Source organism: Hyla sarda, unplaced genomic scaffold (genome assembly GCF_029499605.1).
Source record: "Hyla sarda isolate aHylSar1 unplaced genomic scaffold, aHylSar1.hap1 scaffold_450, whole genome shotgun sequence".
Classification (NCBI taxonomy): domain Eukaryota; kingdom Metazoa; phylum Chordata; class Amphibia; order Anura; family Hylidae; genus Hyla; species Hyla sarda.
Window position 1 is genome coordinate 110,135 of NW_026610463.1, and position 23,745 is coordinate 133,879.

The following is a 23,745-nucleotide window of genomic DNA, read 5'->3' on the forward strand; positions in this document are numbered from 1 at the left end:
TGCACAGGTGTGCTGGCTACTCAAATGATCCAATTAAGGAGGCCATTTAGTCAGCAGCAGCAGAAGTCCTGTGCCTGGACGCTCCAACAGCGGCCAGACACAAGCAGAAGCAGAAGCAGCAGCAGCACCACCTTTTGTTTTTTGGCTGCAGCAGCAGCAAGGCCCACAGGGCTGGCTAGCTGGCTAGCCAGCAAGCAGGTAGCAATGAAAGTAGGAATCTTTCTTTTTAACCCTGTAAGGGGGTGGTGCACTGTACCCGAAGATACTGCCATATCGGGTCAATGCATAGGGCGACGGAAGCAAGCTTCGAAATCGGCCCCCGTTCTCAAAAATCCATTTAATATATGGTCCCCAGATAGGGGACGTATCAGATATTAAACTGATAAGAACAGATACTACACTTGATCTTAGCCAAAAGGCCGAGAAGCGATAACCGTGAAAGGGGCGGGCCCAACAAGGTGCCCTTCATGGGCACTATCACTGCTTGCTGTCAGGGAGGCTGCCAGACAATTTTCCATGCACACTCTGGGCTGGGGGGCAGTCAACCACCAGTACACACAGCAGAACCTAAACCCATACCATTATTGCTAAGCAGCAAGACAGGGGCCCATTGCACTCCCACGGGGCCTTTTTAAATGCAATCCATAACCCGGATTTGCCAGGAACCCTTCTTACTCCTCCTACTTGCATGTGACACTGGGCTTAGGATCTGCATAGGAAACACACACACAAGCACACACCTACCTTTGTTGCCTGCAGATGCCTCCTTGGCTGTCCCCAAACGGTATCAAACCAACACCCACGGGAAGCTGTAAGCATAGAGGACATGCCTGCACCCCATTGGACTTACCTGTGTGGGTTAAACCCGGGTTATTTGACAACCTATGGCGGTGATGGTTCTGCTCAGGCAGAGCAGTGCTGATGCTCCTCATAAAGCTGTCGCTGCTGTGAAGGTTCTAGGTGACATCACAAATCCCTATGGTTACATACACAACAAAGCTGGGTTGTTGTTGTTTACACTCTGCAAGGCCTGTGGAAGTGAGTGACATCATAGCACTGTAGTTCTGAGGGTTCTAGATGGATGCAACAATCTCCTGTTGCTTCTATGAAGGCCATAATAGACGACATCACCAAACAGCTCCATAGTCACATACACAGCAAAGGAGAGATGTTGTTTACACCTAGTGATGTCAGTGGTATTGAGTGACATCACAGCACAGTGCTAAGGCTCCTGGGCCTGGACACAGCAGCGGCTGCAATATCTCAACGGAGAATACGTTTATATATATGTGTGTGTGTGCGTGTATATATATATATATATATATATATATATATATATATATATATATATATTTCTCCGCCGAAATCACTTTTAAACCCATTTCCACCTTTTTTTCCCTTCTCTTCCTCTTACTTTTTTTTCACGTTTTTTTACGTTTTTCTCCTTTTCGCCTCTTTTCTGGGCGTATTATTCTTCTTTTTCTTCTTTTTTTTCGTCTAATGCATACCCCATCAGTGCAGCAATGCTTATTCAATACCGCCAGCAGATGGAGACACTGGGGGATAATTTTCTAAGGATTTATACTGATTTTTCCTGTCTGAATTTGTCGCACAGAAAGTTGCAGGCCAAATATGTGTGACATTTCTGCGACTTTAGCTTCTAGAGCATTTTTACAACATTATACATAGGTGCTGAATACATAAAAAGCGACTGTTCAGCGACAGACAAGTCGCATCGGCTGAAAGTAGGCCAGAATGTCAGTCCATGTTGGAGCAGGTTTAGATACAGTCTAAAGTATAGATCTCAAAGTCTGTGCACAGAATTTAGCAAGGGCCTCGCACCTTCTGATGCATCAGGTAGGTGCACAATAGCATAGCCTAACCCTCTGTACTTTGGTCTATATTGATGCGGGACATAGACAGCCAGCTGATGACCAATCCATTAGTGCAATGGATGGCTGGAAGCATTTGTCTTTGCCTTTGCAATACCACAGAAGCAATGCATGGTCAATGTACAGCAATGACACACCTGTGTGAACAGCCAGGAGACCCCCCCCCCCCCCATGTTATGTTACATAGTTACATAGTTAGTACGGTCGAAAAAAGACATATGTCCATCAAGTTCAACCAGGGAATTAAGGGGTAGGGGTGTGGCGCGAAATTGGGGAAGGGATGAGATTTTATATTTCTTCATAAGCATTAATCTTATTTTGTCAATTAGGAACATTCAGCACCCACCCGCTATCAAGGCAGCTGCCTATCATGTCATGCCCTACCTGCACAGGTGTGCTGGCTACTCAAATGATCCAATTAAGGAGGCCATTTAGTCAGCAGCAGCAGAAGTCCTGTGCCTGGACGCTCCAACAGCGGCCAGACACAAGCAGAAGCAGAAGCAGCAGAAGCACCACCTTTTGTTTTTTGGCTGCAGCAGCAGCAAGGCCCACAGGGCTGGCTAGCTGGCTAGCCAGCAAGCAGGTAGCAATGAAAGTAGGAATCTTTCTTTTTAACCCTGTAAGGGGGTGGTGCACTGTACCCGAAGATACTGCCATATCGGGTCAATGCATAGGGCGACGGAAGCAAGCTTCGAAATCGGCCCCCGTTCTCAAAAATCCATTTAATATATGGTCCCCAGATAGGGGACGTATCAGATATTAAACTGATAAGAACAGATACTACACTTGATCTTAGCCAAAAGGCCGAGAAGCGATAACCGTGAAAGGGGCGGGCCCAACAAGGTGCCCTTCATGGGCACTATCACTGCTTGCTGTCAGGGAGGCTGCCAGACAATTTTCCATGCACACTCTGGGCTGGGGGGCAGTCAACCACCAGTACACACAGCAGAACCTAAACCCATACCATTATTGCTAAGCAGCAAGACAGGGGCCCATTGCACTCCCACGGGGCCTTTTTAAATGCAATCCATAACCCGGATTTGCCAGGAACCCTTCTTACTCCTCCTACTTGCATGTGACACTGGGCTTAGGATCTGCATAGGAAACACACACACAAGCACACACCTACCTTTGTTGCCTGCAGATGCCTCCTTGGCTGTCCCCAAACGGTATCAAACCAACACCCACGGGAAGCTGTAAGCATAGAGGACATGCCTGCACCCCATTGGACTTACCTGTGTGGGTTAAACCCGGGTTATTTGACAACCTATGGCGGTGATGGTTCTGCTCAGGCAGAGCAGTGCTGATGCTCCTCATAAAGCTGTCGCTGCTGTGAAGGTTCTAGGTGACATCACAAATCCCTATGGTTACATACACAACAAAGCTGGGTTGTTGTTGTTTACACTCTGCAAGGCCTGTGGAAGTGAGTGACATCATAGCACTGTAGTTCTGAGGGTTCTAGATGGATGCAACAATCTCCTGTTGCTTCTATGAAGGCCATAATAGACGACATCACCAAACAGCTCCATAGTCACATACACAGCAAAGGAGAGATGTTGTTTACACCTAGTGATGTCAGTGGTATTGAGTGACATCACAGCACAGTGCTAAGGCTCCTGGGCCTGGACACAGCAGCGGCTGCAAAATCTCAACGGAGAATACGTTTATATATATGTGTGTGTGTGCGCGTATATATATATATATATATATATATATATATATATATATATTTCTCCGCCGAAATCACTTTTAAACCCATTTCCACCTTTTTTTCCCTTCTCTTCCTCTTACTTTTTTTTCACGTTTTTTTACGTTTTTCTCCTTTTCGCCTCTTTTCTGGGCGTATTATTCTTCTTTTTCTTCTTTTTTTTCGTCTAATGCATACCCCATCAGTGCAGCAATGCTTATTCAATACCGCCAGCAGATGGAGACACTGGGGGATAATTTTCTAAGGATTTATACTGATTTTTCCTGTCTGAATTTGTCGCACAGAAAGTTGCAGGCCAAATATGTGTGACATTTCTGCGACTTTAGCTTCTAGAGCATTTTTACAACATTATACATAGGTGCTGAATACATAAAAAGCGACTGTTCAGCGACAGACAAGTCGCATCGGCTGAAAGTAGGCCAGAATGTCAGTCCATGTTGGAGCAGGTTTAGATACAGTCTAAAGTATAGATCTCAAAGTCTGTGCACAGAATTTAGCAAGGGCCTCGCACCTTCTGATGCATCAGGTAGGTGCACAATAGCATAGCCTAACCCTCTGTACTTTGGTCTATATTGATGCGGGACATAGACAGCCAGCTGATGACCAATCCATTAGTGCAATGGATGGCTGGAAGCATTTGTCTTTGCCTTTGCAATACCACAGAAGCAATGCATGGTCAATGTACAGCAATGACACACCTGTGTGAACAGCCAGGAGACCCCCCCCCCCCCCCCATGTTATGTTACATAGTTACATAGTTAGTACGGTCGAAAAAAGACATATGTCCATCAAGTTCAACCAGGGAATTAAGGGGTAGGGGTGTGGCGCGATATTGGGGAAGGGATGAGATTTTATATTTCTTCATAAGCATTAATCTTATTTTGTCAATTAGGAACATTCAGCACCCACCCGCTATCAAGGCAGCTGCCTATCATGTCATGCCCTACCTGCACAGGTGTGCTGGCTACTCAAATGATCCAATTAAGGAGGCCATTTAGTCAGCAGCAGCAGAAGTCCTGTGCCTGGACGCTCCAACAGCGGCCAGACACAAGCAGAAGCAGAAGCAGCAGAAGCAGCAGCAGCACCACCTTTTGTTTTTTGGCTGCAGCAGCAGCAAGGCCCACAGGGCTGGCTAGCTGGCTAGCCAGCAAGCAGGTAGCAATGAAAGTAGGAATCTTTCTTTTTAACCCTGTAAGGGGGTGGTGCACTGTACCCGAAGATACTGCCATATCGGGTCAATGCATAGGGCGACGGAAGCAAGCTTCGAAATCGGCCCCCGTTCTCAAAAATCCATTTAATATATGGTCCCCAGATAGGGGACGTATCAGATATTAAACTGATAAGAACAGATACTACACTTGATCTTAGCCAAAAGGCCGAGAAGCGATAACCGTGAAAGGGGCGGGCCCAACAAGGTGCCCTTCATGGGCACTATCACTGCTTGCTGTCAGGGAGGCTGCCAGACAATTTTCCATGCACACTCTGGGCTGGGGGGCAGTCAACCACCAGTACACACAGCAGAACCTAAACCCATACCATTATTGCTAAGCAGCAAGACAGGGGCCCATTGCACTCCCACGGGGCCTTTTTAAATGCAATCCATAACCCGGATTTGCCAGGAACCCTTCTTACTCCTCCTACTTGCATGTGACACTGGGCTTAGGATCTGCATAGGAAACACACACACAAGCACACACCTACCTTTGTTGCCTGCAGATGCCTCCTTGGCTGTCCCCAAACGGTATCAAACCAACACCCACGGGAAGCTGTAAGCATAGAGGACATGCCTGCACCCCATTGGACTTACCTGTGTGGGTTAAACCCGGGTTATTTGACAACCTATGGCGGTGATGGTTCTGCTCAGGCAGAGCAGTGCTGATGCTCCTCATAAAGCTGTCGCTGCTGTGAAGGTTCTAGGTGACATCACAAATCCCTATGGTTACATACACAACAAAGCTGGGTTGTTGTTGTTTACACTCTGCAAGGCCTGTGGAAGTGAGTGACATCATAGCACTGTAGTTCTGAGGGTTCTAGATGGATGCAACAATCTCCTGTTGCTTCTATGAAGGCCATAATAGACGACATCACCAAACAGCTCCATAGTCACATACACAGCAAAGGAGAGATGTTGTTTACACCTAGTGATGTCAGTGGTATTGAGTGACATCACAGCACAGTGCTAAGGCTCCTGGGCCTGGACACAGCAGCGGCTGCAATATCTCAACGGAGAATACGTTTATATATATGTGTGTGTGTGCGCGTATATATATATATATATATATATATATATATATATATATATATATATTTCTCCGCCGAAATCACTTTTAAACCCATTTCCACCTTTTTTTCCCTTCTCTTCCTCTTACTTTTTTTTCACGTTTTCTTTACGTTTTTCTCCTTTTCGCCTCTTTTCTGGGCGTATTATTCTTCTTTTTCTTCTTTTTTTTCGTCTAATGCATACCCCATCAGTGCAGCAATGCTTATTCAATACCGCCAGCAGATGGAGACACTGGGGGATAATTTTCTAAGGATTTATACTGATTTTTCCTGTCTGAATTTGTCGCACAGAAAGTTGCAGGCCAAATATGTGTGACATTTCTGCGACTTTAGCTTCTAGAGCATTTTTACAACATTATACATAGGTGCTGAATACATAAAAAGCGACTGTTCAGCGACAGACAAGTCGCATCGGCTGAAAGTAGGCCAGAATGTCAGTCCATGTTGGAGCAGGTTTAGATACAGTCTAAAGTATAGATCTCAAAGTCTGTGCACAGAATTTAGCAAGGGCCTCGCACCTTCTGATGCATCAGGTAGGTGCACAATAGCATAGCCTAACCCTCTGTACTTTGGTCTATATTGATGCGGGACATAGACAGCCAGCTGATGACCAATCCATTAGTGCAATGGATGGCTGGAAGCATTTGTCTTTGCCTTTGCAATACCACAGAAGCAATGCATGGTCAATGTACAGCAATGACACACCTGTGTGAACAGCCAGGAGACCCCCCCCCCCCCATGTTATGTTACATAGTTACATAGTTAGTACGGTCGAAAAAAGACATATGTCCATCAAGTTCAACCAGGGAATTAAGGGGTAGGGGTGTGGCGCGATATTGGGGAAGGGATGAGATTTTATATTTCTTCATAAGCATTAATCTTATTTTGTCAATTAGGAACATTCAGCACCCACCCGCTATCAAGGCAGCTGCCTATCATGTCATGCCCTACCTGCACAGGTGTGCTGGCTACTCAAATGATCCAATTAAGGAGGCCATTTAGTCAGCAGCAGCAGAAGTCCTGTGCCTGGACGCTCCAACAGCGGCCAGACACAAGCAGAAGCAGAAGCAGCAGAAGCAGCAGCAGCACCACCTTTTGTTTTTTGGCTGCAGCAGCAGCAAGGCCCACAGGGCTGGCTAGCTGGCTAGCCAGCAAGCAGGTAGCAATGAAAGTAGGAATCTTTCTTTTTAACCCTGTAAGGGGGTGGTGCACTGTACCCGAAGATACTGCCATATCGGGTCAATGCATAGGGCGACGGAAGCAAGCTTCGAAATCGGCCCCCGTTCTCAAAAATCCATTTAATATATGGTCCCCAGATAGGGGACGTATCAGATATTAAACTGATAAGAACAGATACTACACTTGATCTTAGCCAAAAGGCCGAGAAGCGATAACCGTGAAAGGGGCGGGCCCAACAAGGTGCCCTTCATGGGCACTATCACTGCTTGCTGTCAGGGAGGCTGCCAGACAATTTTCCATGCACACTCTGGGCTGGGGGGCAGTCAACCACCAGTACACACAGCAGAACCTAACCCCATACCATTATTGCTAAGCAGCAAGACAGGGGCCCATTGCACTCCCACGGGGCCTTTTTAAATGCAATCCATAACCCGGATTTGCCAGGAACCCTTCTTACTCCTCCTACTTGCATGTGACACTGGGCTTAGGATCTGCATAGGAAACACACACACAAGCACACACCTACCTTTGTTGCCTGCAGATGCCTCCTTGGCTGTCCCCAAACGGTATCAAACCAACACCCACGGGAAGCTGTAAGCATAGAGGACATGCCTGCACCCCATTGGACTTACCTGTGTGGGTTAAACCCGGGTTATTTGACAACCTATGGCGGTGATGGTTCTGCTCAGGCAGAGCAGTGCTGATGCTCCTCATAAAGCTGTCGCTGCTGTGAAGGTTCTAGGTGACATCACAAATCCCTATGGTTACATACACAACAAAGCTGGGTTGTTGTTGTTTACACTCTGCAAGGCCTGTGGAAGTGAGTGACATCATAGCACTGTAGTTCTGAGGGTTCTAGATGGATGCAACAATCTCCTGTTGCTTCTATGAAGGCCATAATAGACGACATCACCAAACAGCTCCATAGTCACATACACAGCAAAGGAGAGATGTTGTTTACACCTAGTGATGTCAGTGGTATTGAGTGACATCACAGCACAGTGCTAAGGCTCCTGGGCCTGGACACAGCAGCGGCTGCAATATCTCAACGGAGAATACGTTTATATATATGTGTGTGTGTGCGCGTATATATATATATATATATATATATATATATATATATATATATTTCTCCGCCGAAATCACTTTTAAACCCATTTCCACCTTTTTTTCCCTTCTCTTCCTCTTACTTTTTTTTCACGTTTTTTTACGTTTTTCTCCTTTTCGCCTCTTTTCTGGGCATATTATTCTTCTTTTTCTTCTTTTTTTTCGTCTAATGCATACCCCATCAGTGCAGCAATGCTTATTCAATACCGCCAGCAGATGGAGACACTGGGGGATAATTTTCTAAGGATTTATACTGATTTTTCCTGTCTGAATTTGTCGCACAGAAAGTTGCAGGCCAAATATGTGTGACATTTCTGCGACTTTAGCTTCTAGAGCATTTTTACAACATTATACATAGGTGCTGAATACATAAAAAGCGACTATTCAGCGACAGACAAGTCGCATCGGCTGAAAGTAGGCCAGAATGTCAGTCCATGTTGGAGCAGGTTTAGATACAGTCTAAAGTATAGATCTCAAAGTCTGTGCACAGAATTTAGCAAGGGCCTCGCACCTTCTGATGCATCAGGTAGGTGCACAATAGCATAGCCTAACCCTCTGTACTTTGGTCTATATTGATGCGGGACATAGACAGCCAGCTGATGACCAATCCATTAGTGCAATGGATGGCTGGAAGCATTTGTCTTTGCCTTTGCAATACCACAGAAGCAATGCATGGTCAATGTACAGCAATGACACACCTGTGTGAACAGCCAGGAGACCCCCCCCCCCCCATGTTATGTTACATAGTTACATAGTTAGTACGGTCGAAAAAAGACATATGTCCATCAAGTTCAACCAGGGAATTAAGGGGTAGGGGTGTGGCGCGATATTGGGGAAGGGATGAGATTTTATATTTCTTCATAAGCATTAATCTTATTTTGTCAATTAGGAACATTCAGCACCCACCCGCTATCAAGGCAGCTGCCTATCATGTCATGCCCTACCTGCACAGGTGTGCTGGCTACTCAAATGATCCAATTAAGGAGGCCATTTAGTCAGCAGCAGCAGAAGTCCTGTGCCTGGACGCTCCAACAGCGGCCAGACACAAGCAGAAGCAGAAGCAGCAGAAGCAGCAGCAGCACCACCTTTTGTTTTTTGGCTGCAGCAGCAGCAAGGCCCACAGGGCTGGCTAGCTGGCTAGCCAGCAAGCAGGTAGCAATGAAAGTAGGAATCTTTCTTTTTAACCCTGTAAGGGGGTGGTGCACTGTACCCGAAGATACTGCCATATCGGGTCAATGCATAGGGCGACGGAAGCAAGCTTCGAAATCGGCCCCCGTTCTCAAAAATCCATTTAATATATGGTCCCCAGATAGGGGACGTATCAGATATTAAACTGATAAGAACAGATACTACACTTGATCTTAGCCAAAAGGCCGAGAAGCGATAACCGTGAAAGGGGCGGGCCCAACAAGGTGCCCTTCATGGGCACTATCACTGCTTGCTGTCAGGGAGGCTGCCAGACAATTTTCCATGCACACTCTGGGCTGGGGGGCAGTCAACCACCAGTACACACAGCAGAACCTAAACCCATACCATTATTGCTAAGCAGCAAGACAGGGGCCCATTGCACTCCCACGGGGCCTTTTTAAATGCAATCCATAACCCGGATTTGCCAGGAACCCTTCTTACTCCTCCTACTTGCATGTGACACTGGGCTTAGGATCTGCATAGGAAACACACACACAAGCACACACCTACCTTTGTTGCCTGCAGATGCCTCCTTGGCTGTCCCCAAACGGTATCAAACCAACACCCACGGGAAGCTGTAAGCATAGAGGACATGCCTGCACCCCATTGGACTTACCTGTGTGGGTTAAACCCGGGTTATTTGACAACCTATGGCGGTGATGGTTCTGCTCAGGCAGAGCAGTGCTGATGCTCCTCATAAAGCTGTCGCTGCTGTGAAGGTTCTAGGTGACATCACAAATCCCTATGGTTACATACACAACAAAGCTGGGTTGTTGTTGTTTACACTCTGCAAGGCCTGTGGAAGTGAGTGACATCATAGCACTGTAGTTCTGAGGGTTCTAGATGGATGCAACAATCTCCTGTTGCTTCTATGAAGGCCATAATAGACGACATCACCAAACAGCTCCATAGTCACATACACAGCAAAGGAGAGATGTTGTTTACACCTAGTGATGTCAGTGGTATTGAGTGACATCACAGCACAGTGCTAAGGCTCCTGGGCCTGGACACAGCAGCGGCTGCAATATCTCAACGGAGAATACGTTTATATATATGTGTGTGTGTGCGCGTATATATATATATATATATATATATATATATATATATTTCTCCGCCGAAATCACTTTTAAACCCATTTCCACCTTTTTTTCCCTTCTCTTCCTCTTACTTTTTTTTCACGTTTTTTTTACGTTTTTCTCCTTTTCGCCTCTTTTCTGGGCATATTATTCTTCTTTTTCTTCTTTTTTTTCGTCTAATGCATACCCCATCAGTGCAGCAATGCTTATTCAATACCGCCAGCAGATGGAGACACTGGGGGATAATTTTCTAAGGATTTATACTGATTTTTCCTGTCTGAATTTGTCGCACAGAAAGTTGCAGGCCAAATATGTGTGACATTTCTGCGACTTTAGCTTCTAGAGCATTTTTACAACATTATACATAGGTGCTGAATACATAAAAAGCGACTATTCAGCGACAGACAAGTCGCATCGGCTGAAAGTAGGCCAGAATGTCAGTCCATGTTGGAGCAGGTTTAGATACAGTCTAAAGTATAGATCTCAAAGTCTGTGCACAGAATTTAGCAAGGGCCTCGCACCTTCTGATGCATCAGGTAGGTGCACAATAGCATAGCCTAACCCTCTGTACTTTGGTCTATATTGATGCGGGACATAGACAGCCAGCTGATGACCAATCCATTAGTGCAATGGATGGCTGGAAGCATTTGTCTTTGCCTTTGCAATACCACAGAAGCAATGCATGGTCAATGTACAGCAATGACACACCTGTGTGAACAGCCAGGAGACCCCCCCCCCCCCCCATGTTATGTTACATAGTTACATAGTTAGTACGGTCGAAAAAAGACATATGTCCATCAAGTTCAACCAGGGAATTAAGGGGTAGGGGTGTGGCGCGATATTGGGGAAGGGATGAGATTTTATATTTCTTCATAAGCATTAATCTTATTTTGTCAATTAGGAACATTCAGCACCCACCCGCTATCAAGGCAGCTGCCTATCATGTCATGCCCTACCTGCACAGGTGTGCTGGCTACTCAAATGATCCAATTAAGGAGGCCATTTAGTCAGCAGCAGCAGAAGTCCTGTGCCTGGACGCTCCAACAGCGGCCAGACACAAGCAGAAGCAGAAGCAGCAGAAGCAGCAGCAGCACCACCTTTTGTTTTTTGGCTGCAGCAGCAGCAAGGCCCACAGGGCTGGCTAGCTGGCTAGCCAGCAAGCAGGTAGCAATGAAAGTAGGAATCTTTCTTTTTAACCCTGTAAGGGGGTGGTGCACTGTACCCGAAGATACTGCCATATCGGGTCAATGCATAGGGCGACGGAAGCAAGCTTCGAAATCGGCCCCCGTTCTCAAAAATCCATTTAATATATGGTCCCCAGATAGGGGACGTATCAGATATTAAACTGATAAGAACAGATACTACACTTGATCTTAGCCAAAAGGCCGAGAAGCGATAACCGTGAAAGGGGCGGGCCCAACAAGGTGCCCTTCATGGGCACTATCACTGCTTGCTGTCAGGGAGGCTGCCAGACAATTTTCCATGCACACTCTGGGCTGGGGGGCAGTCAACCACCAGTACACACAGCAGAACCTAAACCCATACCATTATTGCTAAGCAGCAAGACAGGGGCCCATTGCACTCCCACAGGGCCTTTTTAAATGCAATCCATAACCCGGATTTGCCAGGAACCCTTCTTACTCCTCCTACTTGCATGTGACACTGGGCTTAGGATCTGCATAGGAAACACACACACAAGCACACACCTACCTTTGTTGCCTGCAGATGCCTCCTTGGCTGTCCCCAAACGGTATCAAACCAACACCCACGGGAAGCTGTAAGCATAGAGGACATGCCTGCACCCCATTGGACTTACCTGTGTGGGTTAAACCCGGGTTATTTGACAACCTATGGCGGTGATGGTTCTGCTCAGGCAGAGCAGTGCTGATGCTCCTCATAAAGCTGTCGCTGCTGTGAAGGTTCTAGGTGACATCACAAATCCCTATGGTTACATACACAACAAAGCTGGGTTGTTGTTGTTTACACTCTGCAAGGCCTGTGGAAGTGAGTGACATCATAGCACTGTAGTTCTGAGGGTTCTAGATGGATGCAACAATCTCCTGTTGCTTCTATGAAGGCCATAATAGACGACATCACCAAACAGCTCCATAGTCACATACACAGCAAAGGAGAGATGTTGTTTACACCTAGTGATGTCAGTGGTATTGAGTGACATCACAGCACAGTGCTAAGGCTCCTGGGCCTGGACACAGCAGCGGCTGCAATATCTCAACGGAGAATACGTTTATATATATGTGTGTGTGTGCGCGTATATATATATATATATATATATATATATATATATATATATATATTTCTCCGCCGAAATCACTTTTAAACCCATTTCCACCTTTTTTTCCCTTCTCTTCCTCTTACTTTTTTTTCACGTTTTTTTACGTTTTTCTCCTTTTCGCCTCTTTTCTGGGCGTATTATTCTTCTTTTTCTTCTTTTTTTTCGTCTAATGCATACCCCATCAGTGCAGCAATGCTTATTCAATACCGCCAGCAGATGGAGACACTGGGGGATAATTTTCTAAGGATTTATACTGATTTTTCCTGTCTGAATTTGTCGCACAGAAAGTTGCAGGCCAAATATGTGTGACATTTCTGCGACTTTAGCTTCTAGAGCATTTTTACAACATTATACATAGGTGCTGAATACATAAAAAGCGACTGTTCAGCGACAGACAAGTCGCATCGGCTGAAAGTAGGCCAGAATGTCAGTCCATGTTGGAGCAGGTTTAGATACAGTCTAAAGTATAGATCTCAAAGTCTGTGCACAGAATTTAGCAAGGGCCTCGCACCTTCTGATGCATCAGGTAGGTGCACAATAGCATAGCCTAACCCTCTGTACTTTGGTCTATATTGATGCGGGACATAGACAGCCAGCTGATGACCAATCCATTAGTGCAATGGATGGCTGGAAGCATTTGTCTTTGCCTTTGCAATACCACAGAAGCAATGCATGGTCAATGTACAGCAATGACACACCTGTGTGAACAGCCAGGAGACCCCCCCCCCCATGTTATGTTACATAGTTACATAGTTAGTACGGTCGAAAAAAGACATATGTCCATCAAGTTCAACCAGGGAATTAAGGGGTAGGGGTGTGGCGCGATATTGGGGAAGGGATGAGATTTTATATTTCTTCATAAGCATTAATCTTATTTTGTCAATTAGGAACATTCAGCACCCACCCGCTATCAAGGCAGCTGCCTATCATGTCATGCCCTACCTGCACAGGTGTGCTGGCTACTCAAATGATCCAATTAAGGAGGCCATTTAGTCAGCAGCAGCAGAAGTCCTGTGCCTGGACGCTCCAACAGCGGCCAGACACAAGCAGAAGCAGAAGCAGCAGAAGCAGCAGCAGCACCACCTTTTGTTTTTTGGCTGCAGCAGCAGCAAGGCCCACAGGGCTGGCTAGCTGGCTAGCCAGCAAGCAGGTAGCAATGAAAGTAGGAATCTTTCTTTTTAACCCTGTAAGGGGGTGGTGCACTGTACCCGAAGATACTGCCATATCGGGTCAATGCATAGGGCGACGGAAGCAAGCTTCGAAATCGGCCCCCGTTCTCAAAAATCCATTTAATATATGGTCCCCAGATAGGGGACGTATCAGATATTAAACTGATAAGAACAGATACTACACTTGATCTTAGCCAAAAGGCCGAGAAGCGATAACCGTGAAAGGGGCGGGCCCAACAAGGTGCCCTTCATGGGCACTATCACTGCTTGCTGTCAGGGAGGCTGCCAGACAATTTTCCATGCACACTCTGGGCTGGGGGGCAGTCAACCACCAGTACACACAGCAGAACCTAAACCCATACCATTATTGCTAAGCAGCAAGACAGGGGCCCATTGCACTCCCACGGGGCCTTTTTAAATGCAATCCATAACCCGGATTTGCCAGGAACCCTTCTTACTCCTCCTACTTGCATGTGACACTGGGCTTAGGATCTGCATAGGAAACACACACACAAGCACACACCTACCTTTGTTGCCTGCAGATGCCTCCTTGGCTGTCCCCAAACGGTATCAAACCAACACCCACGGGAAGCTGTAAGCATAGAGGACATGCCTGCACCCCATTGGACTTACCTGTGTGGGTTAAACCCGGGTTATTTGACAACCTATGGCGGTGATGGTTCTGCTCAGGCAGAGCAGTGCTGATGCTCCTCATAAAGCTGTCGCTGCTGTGAAGGTTCTAGGTGACATCACAAATCCCTATGGTTACATACACAACAAAGCTGGGTTGTTGTTGTTTACACTCTGCAAGGCCTGTGGAAGTGAGTGACATCATAGCACTGTAGTTCTGAGGGTTCTAGATGGATGCAACAATCTCCTGTTGCTTCTATGAAGGCCATAATAGACGACATCACCAAACAGCTCCATAGTCACATACACAGCAAAGGAGAGATGTTGTTTACACCTAGTGATGTCAGTGGTATTGAGTGACATCACAGCACAGTGCTAAGGCTCCTGGGCCTGGACACAGCAGCGGCTGCAATATCTCAACGGAGAATACGTTTATATATATGTGTGTGTGTGCGCGTATATATATATATATATATATATATATATATATATATATATATATATTTCTCCGCCGAAATCACTTTTAAACCCATTTCCACCTTTTTTTCCCTTCTCTTCCTCTTACTTTTTTTTCACGTTTTTTTACGTTTTTCTCCTTTTCGCCTCTTTTCTGGGCGTATTATTCTTCTTTTTCTTCTTTTTTTTCGTCTAATGCATACCCCATCAGTGCAGCAATGCTTATTCAATACCGCCAGCAGATGGAGACACTGGGGGATAATTTTCTAAGGATTTATACTGATTTTTCCTGTCTGAATTTGTCGCACAGAAAGTTGCAGGCCAAATATGTGTGACATTTCTGCGACTTTAGCTTCTAGAGCATTTTTACAACATTATACATAGGTGCTGAATACATAAAAAGCGACTGTTCAGCGACAGACAAGTCGCATCGGCTGAAAGTAGGCCAGAATGTCAGTCCATGTTGGAGCAGGTTTAGATACAGTCTAAAGTATAGATCTCAAAGTCTGTGCACAGAATTTAGCAAGGGCCTCGCACCTTCTGATGCATCAGGTAGGTGCACAATAGCATAGCCTAACCCTCTGTACTTTGGTCTATATTGATGCGGGACATAGACAGCCAGCTGATGACCAATCCATTAGTGCAATGGATGGCTGGAAGCATTTGTCTTTGCCTTTGCAATACCACAGAAGCAATGCATGGTCAATGTACAGCAATGACACACCTGTGTGAACAGCCAGGAGACCCCCCCCCCCCCCCCCATGTTATGTTACATAGTTACATAGTTAGTACGGTCGAAAAAAGACATATGTCCATCAAGTTCAACCAGGGAATTAAGGGGTAGGGGTGTGGCGCGATATTGGGGAAGGGATGAGATTTTATATTTCTTCATAAGCATTAATCTTATTTTGTCAATTAGGAACATTCAGCACCCACCCGCTATCAAGGCAGCTGCCTATCATGTCATGCCCTACCTGCACAGGTGTGCTGGCTACTCAAATGATCCAATTAAGGAGGCCATTTAGTCAGCAGCAGCAGAAGTCCTGTGCCTGGACGCTCCAACTGCGGCCAGACACAAGCAGAAGCAGAAGCAGCAGAAGCAGCAGCAGCACCACCTTTTGTTTTTTGGCTGCAGCAGCAGCAAGGCCCACAGGGCTGGCTAGCTGGCTAGCCAGCAAGCAGGTAGCAATGAAAGTAGGAATCTTTCTTTTTAACCCTGTAAGGGGGTGGTGCACTGTACCCGAAGATACTGCCATATCGGGTCAATGCATAGGGCGACGGAAGCAAGCTTCGAAATCGGCCCCCGTTCTCAAAAATCCATTTAATATATGGTCCCCAGATAGGGGACGTATCAGATATTAAACTGATAAGAACAGATACTACACTTGATCTTAGCCAAAAGGCCGAGAAGCGATAACCGTGAAAGGGGCGGGCCCAACAAGGTGCCCTTCATGGGCACTATCACTGCTTGCTGTCAGGGAGGCTGCCAGACAATTTTCCATGCACACTCTGGGCTGGGGGGCAGTCAACCACCAGTACACACAGCAGAACCTAAACCCATACCATTATTGCTAAGCAGCAAGACAGGGGCCCATTGCACTCCCACGGGGCCTTTTTAAATGCAATCCATAACCCGGATTTGCCAGGAACCCTTCTTACTCCTCCTACTTGCATGTGACACTGGGCTTAGGATCTGCATAGGAAACACACACACAAGCACACACCTACCTTTGTTGCCTGCAGATGCCTCCTTGGCTGTCCCCAAACGGTATCAAACCAACACCCACGGGAAGCTGTAAGCATAGAGGACATGCCTGCACCCCATTGGACTTACCTGTGTGGGTTAAACCCGGGTTATTTGACAACCTATGGCGGTGATGGTTCTGCTCAGGCAGAGCAGTGCTGATGCTCCTCATAAAGCTGTCGCTGCTGTGAAGGTTCTAGGTGACATCACAAATCCCTATGGTTACATACACAACAAAGCTGGGTTGTTGTTGTTTACACTCTGCAAGGCCTGTGGAAGTGAGTGACATCATAGCACTGTAGTTCTGAGGGTTCTAGATGGATGCAACAATCTCCTGTTGCTTCTATGAAGGCCATAATAGACGACATCACCAAACAGCTCCATAGTCACATACACAGCAAAGGAGAGATGTTGTTTACACCTAGTGATGTCAGTGGTATTGAGTGACATCACAGCACAGTGCTAAGGCTCCTGGGCCTGGACACAGCAGCGGCTGCAATATCTCAACGGAGAATACGTTTATATATATGTGTGTGTGTGCGCGTATATATATATATATATATATATATATATATATTTCTCCGCCGAAATCACTTTTAAACCCATTTCCACCTTTTTTTCCCTTCTCTTCCTCTTACTTTTTTTTCACGTTTTTTTACGTTTTTCTCCTTTTCGCCTCTTTTCTGGGCGTATTATTCTTCTTTTTCTTCTTTTTTTTCGTCTAATGCATACCCCATCAGTGCAGCAATGCTTATTCAATACCGCCAGCAGATGGAGACACTGGGGGATAATTTTCTAAGGATTTATACTGATTTTTCCTGTCTGAATTTGTCGCACAGAAAGTTGCAGGCCAAATATGTGTGACATTTCTGCGACTTTAGCTTCTAGAGCATTTTTACAACATTATACATAGGTGCTGAATACATAAAAAGCGACTGTTCAGCGACAGACAAGTCGCATCGGCTGAAAGTAGGCCAGAATGTCAGTCCATGTTGGAGCAGGTTTAGATACAGTCTAAAGTATAGATCTCAAAGTCTGTGCACAGAATTTAGCAAGGGCCTCGCACCTTCTGATGCATCAGGTAGGTGCACAATAGCATAGCCTAACCCTCTGTACTTTGGTCTATATTGATGCGGGACATAGACAGCCAGCTGATGACCAATCCATTAGTGCAATGGATGGCTGGAAGCATTTGTCTTTGCCTTTGCAATACCACAGAAGCAATGCATGGTCAATGTACAGCAATGACACACCTGTGTGAACAGCCAGGAGACCCCCCCCCCCCCCCCATGTTATGTTACATAGTTACATAGTTAGTACGGTCGAAAAAAGACATATGTCCATCAAGTTCAACCAGGGAATTAAGGGGTAGGGGTGTGGCGCGATATTGGGGAAGGGATGAGATTTTATATTTCTTCATAAGCATTAATCTTATTTTGTCAATTAGGAACATTCAGCACCCACCCGCTATCAAGGCAGCTGCCTATCATGTCATGCCCTACCTGCACAGGTGTGCTGGCTACTCAAATGATCCAATTAAGGAGGCCATTTAGTCAGCAGCAGCAGAAGTCCTGTGCCTGGACGCTCCAACAGCGGCCAGACACAAGCAGAAGCAGAAGCAGCAGAAGCAGCAGCAGCACCACCTTTTGTTTTTTGGCTGCAGCAGCAGCAAGGCCCACAGGGCTGGCTAGCTGGCTAGCCAGCAAGCAGGTAGCAATGAAAGTAGGAATCTTTCTTTTTAACCCTGTAAGGGGGTGGTGCACTGTACCCGAAGATACTGCCATATCGGGTCAATGCATAGGGCGACGGAAGCAAGCTTCGAAATCGGCCCCCGTTCTCAAAAATCCATTTAATATATGGTCCCCAGATAGGGGACGTATCAGATATTAAACTGATAAGAACAGATACTACACTTGATCTTAGCCAAAAGGCCGAGAAGCGATAACCGTGAAAGGGGCGGGCCCAACAAGGTGCCCTTCATGGGCACTATCACTGCTTGCTGTCAGGGAGGCTGCCAGACAATTTTCCATGCACACTCTGGGCTGGGGGGCAGTCAACCACCAGTACACACAGCAGAACCTAAACCCATACCATTATTGCTAAGCAGCAAGACAGGGGCCCATTGCACTCCCACGGGGCCTTTTTAAATGCAATCCATAACCCGGATTTGCCAGGAACCCTTCTTACTCCTCCTACTTGCATGTGACACTGGGCTTAGGATCTGCATAGGAAACACACACACAAGCACACACCTACCTTTGTTGCCTGCAGATGCCTCCTTGGCTGTCCCCAAACGGTATCAAACCAACACCCACGGGAAGCTGTAAGCATAGAGGACATGCCTGCACCCCATTGGACTTACCTGTGTGGGTTAAACCCGGGTTATTTGACAACCTATGGCGGTGATGGTTCTGCTCAGGCAGAGCAGTGCTGATGCTCCTCATAAAGCTGTCGCTGCTGTGAAGGTTCTAGGTGACATCACAAATCCCTATGGTTACATACACAACAAAGCTGGGTTGTTGTTGTTTACACTCTGCAAGGCCTGTGGAAGTGAGTGACATCATAGCACTGTAGTTCTGAGGGTTCTAGATGGATGCAACAATCTCCTGTTGCTTCTATGAAGGCCATAATAGACGACATCACCAAACAGCTCCATAGTCACATACACAGCAAAGGAGAGATGTTGTTTACACCTAGTGATGTCAGTGGTATTGAGTGACATCACAGCACAGTGCTAAGGCTCCTGGGCCTGGACACAGCAGCGGCTGCAATATCTCAACGGAGAATACGTTTATATATATGTGTGTGTGTGCGCGTATATATATATATATATATATATATATATATATATATATATTTCTCCGCCGAAATCACTTTTAAACCCATTTCCACCTTTTTTTCCCTTCTCTTCCTCTTACTTTTTTTTCACGTTTTTTTACGTTTTTCTCCTTTTCGCCTCTTTTCTGGGCGTATTATTCTTCTTTTTCTTCTTTTTTTTCGTCTAATGCATACCCCATCAGTGCAGCAATGCTTATTCAATACCGCCAGCAGATGGAGACACTGGGGGATAATTTTCTAAGGATTTATACTGATTTTTCCTGTCTGAATTTGTCGCACAGAAAGTTGCAGGCCAAATATGTGTGACATTTCTGCGACTTTAGCTTCTAGAGCATTTTTACAACATTATACATAGGTGCTGAATACATAAAAAGCGACTGTTCAGCGACAGACAAGTCGCATCGGCTGAAAGTAGGCCAGAATGTCAGTCCATGTTGGAGCAGGTTTAGATACAGTCTAAAGTATAGATCTCAAAGTCTGTGCACAGAATTTAGCAAGGGCCTCGCACCTTCTGATGCATCAGGTAGGTGCACAATAGCATAGCCTAACCCTCTGTACTTTGGTCTATATTGATGCGGGACATAGACAGCCAGCTGATGACCAATCCATTAGTGCAATGGATGGCTGGAAGCATTTGTCTTTGCCTTTGCAATACCACAGAAGCAATGCATGGTCAATGTACAGCAATGACACACCTGTGTGAACAGCCAGGAGACCCCCCCCCCCCCCCATGTTATGTTACATAGTTACATAGTTAGTACGGTCGAAAAAAGACATATGTCCATCAAGTTCAACCAGGGAATTAAGGGGTAGGGGTGTGGCGCGATATTGGGGAAGGGATGAGATTTTATATTTCTTCATAAGCATTAATCTTATTTTGTCAATTAGGAACATTCAGCACCCACCCGCTATCAAGGCAGCTGCCTATCATGTCATGCCCTACCTGCACAGGTGTGCTGGCTACTCAAATGATCCAATTAAGGAGGCCATTTAGTCAGCAGCAGCAGAAGTCCTGTGCCTGGACGCTCCAACAGCGGCCAGACACAAGCAGAAGCAGAAGCAGCAGAAGCAGCAGCAGCACCACCTTTTGTTTTTTGGCTGCAGCAGCAGCAAGGCCCACAGGGCTGGCTAGCTGGCTAGCCAGCAAGCAGGTAGCAATGAAAGTAGGAATCTTTCTTTTTAACCCTGTAAGGGGGTGGTGCACTGTACCCGAAGATACTGCCATATCGGGTCAATGCATAGGGCGACGGAAGCAAGCTTCGAAATCGGCCCCCGTTCTCAAAAATCCATTTAATATATGGTCCCCAGATAGGGGACGTATCAGATATTAAACTGATAAGAACAGATACTACACTTGATCTTAGCCAAAAGGCCGAGAAGCGATAACCGTGAAAGGGGCGGGCCCAACAAGGTGCCCTTCATGGGCACTATCACTGCTTGCTGTCAGGGAGGCTGCCAGACAATTTTCCATGCACACTCTGGGCTGGGGGGCAGTCAACCACCAGTACACACAGCAGAACCTAAACCCATACCATTATTGCTAAGCAGCAAGACAGGGGCCCATTGCACTCCCACGGGGCCTTTTTAAATGCAATCCATAACCCGGATTTGCCAGGAACCCTTCTTACTCCTCCTACTTGCATGTGACACTGGGCTTAGGATCTGCATAGGAAACACACACACAAGCACACACCTACCTTTGTTGCCTGCAGATGCCTCCTTGGCTGTCCCCAAACGGTATCAAACCAACACCCACGGGAAGCTGTAAGCATAGAGGACATGCCTGCACCCCATTGGACTTACCTGTGTGGGTTAAACCCGGGTTATTTGACAACCTATGGCGGTGATGGTTCTGCTCAGGCAGAGCAGTGCTGATGCTCCTCATAAAGCTGTCGCTGCTGTGAAGGTTCTAGGTGACATCACAAATCCCTATGGTTACATACACAACAAAGCTGGGTTGTTGTTGTTTACACTCTGCAAGGCCTGTGGAAGTGAGTGACATCATAGCACTGTAGTTCTGAGGGTTCTAGATGGATGCAACAATCTCCTGTTGCTTCTATGAAGGCCATAATAGACGACATCACCAAACAGCTCCATAGTCACATACACAGCAAAGGAGAGATGTTGTTTACACCTAGTGATGTCAGTGGTATTGAGTGACATCACAGCACAGTGCTAAGGCTCCTGGGCCTGGACACAGCAGCGGCTGCAATATCTCAACGGAGAATACGTTTATATATATGTGTGTGTGTGCGCGTATATATATATATATATATATATATATATATATATATATATATATATATATATATATTTCTCCGCCGAAATCACTTTTAAACCCATTTCCACCTTTTTTTCCCTTCTCTTCCTCTTACTTTTTTTTCACGTTTTTTTACGTTTTTCTCCTTTTCGCCTCTTTTCTGGGCGTATTATTCTTCTTTTTCTTCTTTTTTTTCGTCTAATGCATACCCCATCAGTGCAGCAATGCTTATTCAATACCGCCAGCAGATGGAGACACTGGGGGATAATTTTCTAAGGATTTATACTGATTTTTCCTGTCTGAATTTGTCGCACAGAAAGTTGCAGGCCAAATATGTGTGACATTTCTGCGACTTTAGCTTCTAGAGCATTTTTACAACATTATACATAGGTGCTGAATACATAAAAAGCGACTGTTCAGCGACAGACAAGTCGCATCGGCTGAAAGTAGGCCAGAATGTCAGTCCATGTTGGAGCAGGTTTAGATACAGTCTAAAGTATAGATCTCAAAGTCTGTGCACAGAATTTAGCAAGGGCCTCGCACCTTCTGATGCATCAGGTAGGTGCACAATAGCATAGCCTAACCCTCTGTACTTTGGTCTATATTGATGCGGGACATAGACAGCCAGCTGATGACCAATCCATTAGTGCAATGGATGGCTGGAAGCATTTGTCTTTGCCTTTGCAATACCACAGAAGCAATGCATGGTCAATGTACAGCAATGACACACCTGTGTGAACAGCCAGGAGACCCCCCCCCCCCCCCCCCCATGTTATGTTACATAGTTACATAGTTAGTACGGTCGAAAAAAGACATATGTCCATCAAGTTCAACCAGGGAATTAAGGGGTAGGGGTGTGGCGCGATATTGGGGAAGGGATGAGATTTTATATTTCTTCATAAGCATTAATCTTATTTTGTCAATTAGGAACATTCAGCACCCACCCGCTATCAAGGCAGCTGCCTATCATGTCATGCCCTACCTGCACAGGTGTGCTGGCTACTCAAATGATCCAATTAAGGAGGCCATTTAGTCAGCAGCAGCAGAAGTCCTGTGCCTGGACGCTCCAACAGCGGCCAGACACAAGCAGAAGCAGAAGCAGCAGAAGCAGCAGCAGCACCACCTTTTGTTTTTTGGCTGCAGCAGCAGCAAGGCCCACAGGGCTGGCTAGCTGGCTAGCCAGCAAGCAGGTAGCAATGAAAGTAGGAATCTTTCTTTTTAACCCTGTAAGGGGGTGGTGCACTGTACCCGAAGATACTGCCATATCGGGTCAATGCATAGGGCGACGGAAGCAAGCTTCGAAATCGGCCCCCGTTCTCAAAAATCCATTTAATATATGGTCCCCAGATAGGGGACGTATCAGATATTAAACTGATAAGAACAGATACTACACTTGATCTTAGCCAAAAGGCCGAGAAGCGATAACCGTGAAAGGGGCGGGCCCAACAAGGTGCCCTTCATGGGCACTATCACTGCTTGCTGTCAGGGAGGCTGCCAGACAATTTTCCATGCACACTCTGGGCTGGGGGGCAGTCAACCACCAGTACACACAGCAGAACCTAAACCCATACCATTATTGCTAAGCAGCAAGACAGGGGCCCATTGCACTCCCACGGGGCCTTTTTAAATGCAATCCATAACCCGGATTTGCCAGGAACCCTTCTTACTCCTCCTACTTGCATGTGACACTGGGCTTAGGATCTGCATAGGAAACACACACACAAGCACACACCTACCTTTGTTGCCTGCAGATGCCTCCTTGGCTGTCCCCAAACGGTATCAAACCAACACCCACGGGAAGCTGTAAGCATAGAGGACATGCCTGCACCCCATTGGACTTACCTGTGTGGGTTAAACCCGGGTTATTTGACAACCTATGGCGGTGATGGTTCTGCTCAGGCAGAGCAGTGCTGATGCTCCTCATA

At 46.3% G+C, this 23,745-nt stretch overlaps 11 non-coding genes across 11 annotated transcripts; all 11 read right to left on the reverse strand.

The window, feature by feature from the left end:
• Nucleotides 1–240: 240 nt before the first annotated feature.
• Nucleotides 241–431, reverse strand: LOC130335450 (U2 spliceosomal RNA). Its single transcript, XR_008877081.1, has one exon. It is a non-coding gene; the product is annotated as a U2 spliceosomal RNA (small nuclear RNA).
• Nucleotides 432–2,517: 2,086 nt separating this feature from the next.
• Nucleotides 2,518–2,708, reverse strand: LOC130335451 (U2 spliceosomal RNA). Its single transcript, XR_008877082.1, has one exon. It is a non-coding gene; the product is annotated as a U2 spliceosomal RNA (small nuclear RNA).
• Nucleotides 2,709–4,797: 2,089 nt separating this feature from the next.
• Nucleotides 4,798–4,988, reverse strand: LOC130335452 (U2 spliceosomal RNA). The gene has a single exon (XR_008877083.1). It is a non-coding gene; the product is annotated as a U2 spliceosomal RNA (small nuclear RNA).
• A 2,093-nt stretch (nucleotides 4,989–7,081) lies between these two features.
• LOC130335453 (U2 spliceosomal RNA) lies at nucleotides 7,082–7,272 on the reverse strand. The gene has a single exon (XR_008877084.1). It is a non-coding gene; the product is annotated as a U2 spliceosomal RNA (small nuclear RNA).
• Nucleotides 7,273–9,360: 2,088 nt separating this feature from the next.
• On the reverse strand, nucleotides 9,361–9,551 carry LOC130335454 (U2 spliceosomal RNA). Its single transcript, XR_008877085.1, has one exon. It is a non-coding gene; the product is annotated as a U2 spliceosomal RNA (small nuclear RNA).
• Nucleotides 9,552–11,636: 2,085 nt separating this feature from the next.
• Nucleotides 11,637–11,827, reverse strand: LOC130335455 (U2 spliceosomal RNA). Its single transcript, XR_008877086.1, has one exon. It is a non-coding gene; the product is annotated as a U2 spliceosomal RNA (small nuclear RNA).
• Nucleotides 11,828–13,915: 2,088 nt separating this feature from the next.
• On the reverse strand, nucleotides 13,916–14,106 carry LOC130335457 (U2 spliceosomal RNA). Its single transcript, XR_008877087.1, has one exon. It is a non-coding gene; the product is annotated as a U2 spliceosomal RNA (small nuclear RNA).
• A 2,096-nt stretch (nucleotides 14,107–16,202) lies between these two features.
• Nucleotides 16,203–16,393, reverse strand: LOC130335458 (U2 spliceosomal RNA). Its single transcript, XR_008877088.1, has one exon. It is a non-coding gene; the product is annotated as a U2 spliceosomal RNA (small nuclear RNA).
• Nucleotides 16,394–18,474: 2,081 nt separating this feature from the next.
• On the reverse strand, nucleotides 18,475–18,665 carry LOC130335459 (U2 spliceosomal RNA). The gene has a single exon (XR_008877089.1). It is a non-coding gene; the product is annotated as a U2 spliceosomal RNA (small nuclear RNA).
• A 2,088-nt stretch (nucleotides 18,666–20,753) lies between these two features.
• LOC130335461 (U2 spliceosomal RNA) lies at nucleotides 20,754–20,944 on the reverse strand. Its single transcript, XR_008877091.1, has one exon. It is a non-coding gene; the product is annotated as a U2 spliceosomal RNA (small nuclear RNA).
• Nucleotides 20,945–23,052: 2,108 nt separating this feature from the next.
• LOC130335462 (U2 spliceosomal RNA) lies at nucleotides 23,053–23,243 on the reverse strand. Its single transcript, XR_008877092.1, has one exon. It is a non-coding gene; the product is annotated as a U2 spliceosomal RNA (small nuclear RNA).
• Between the last annotated feature and the right edge of the window lie 502 nt (nucleotides 23,244–23,745).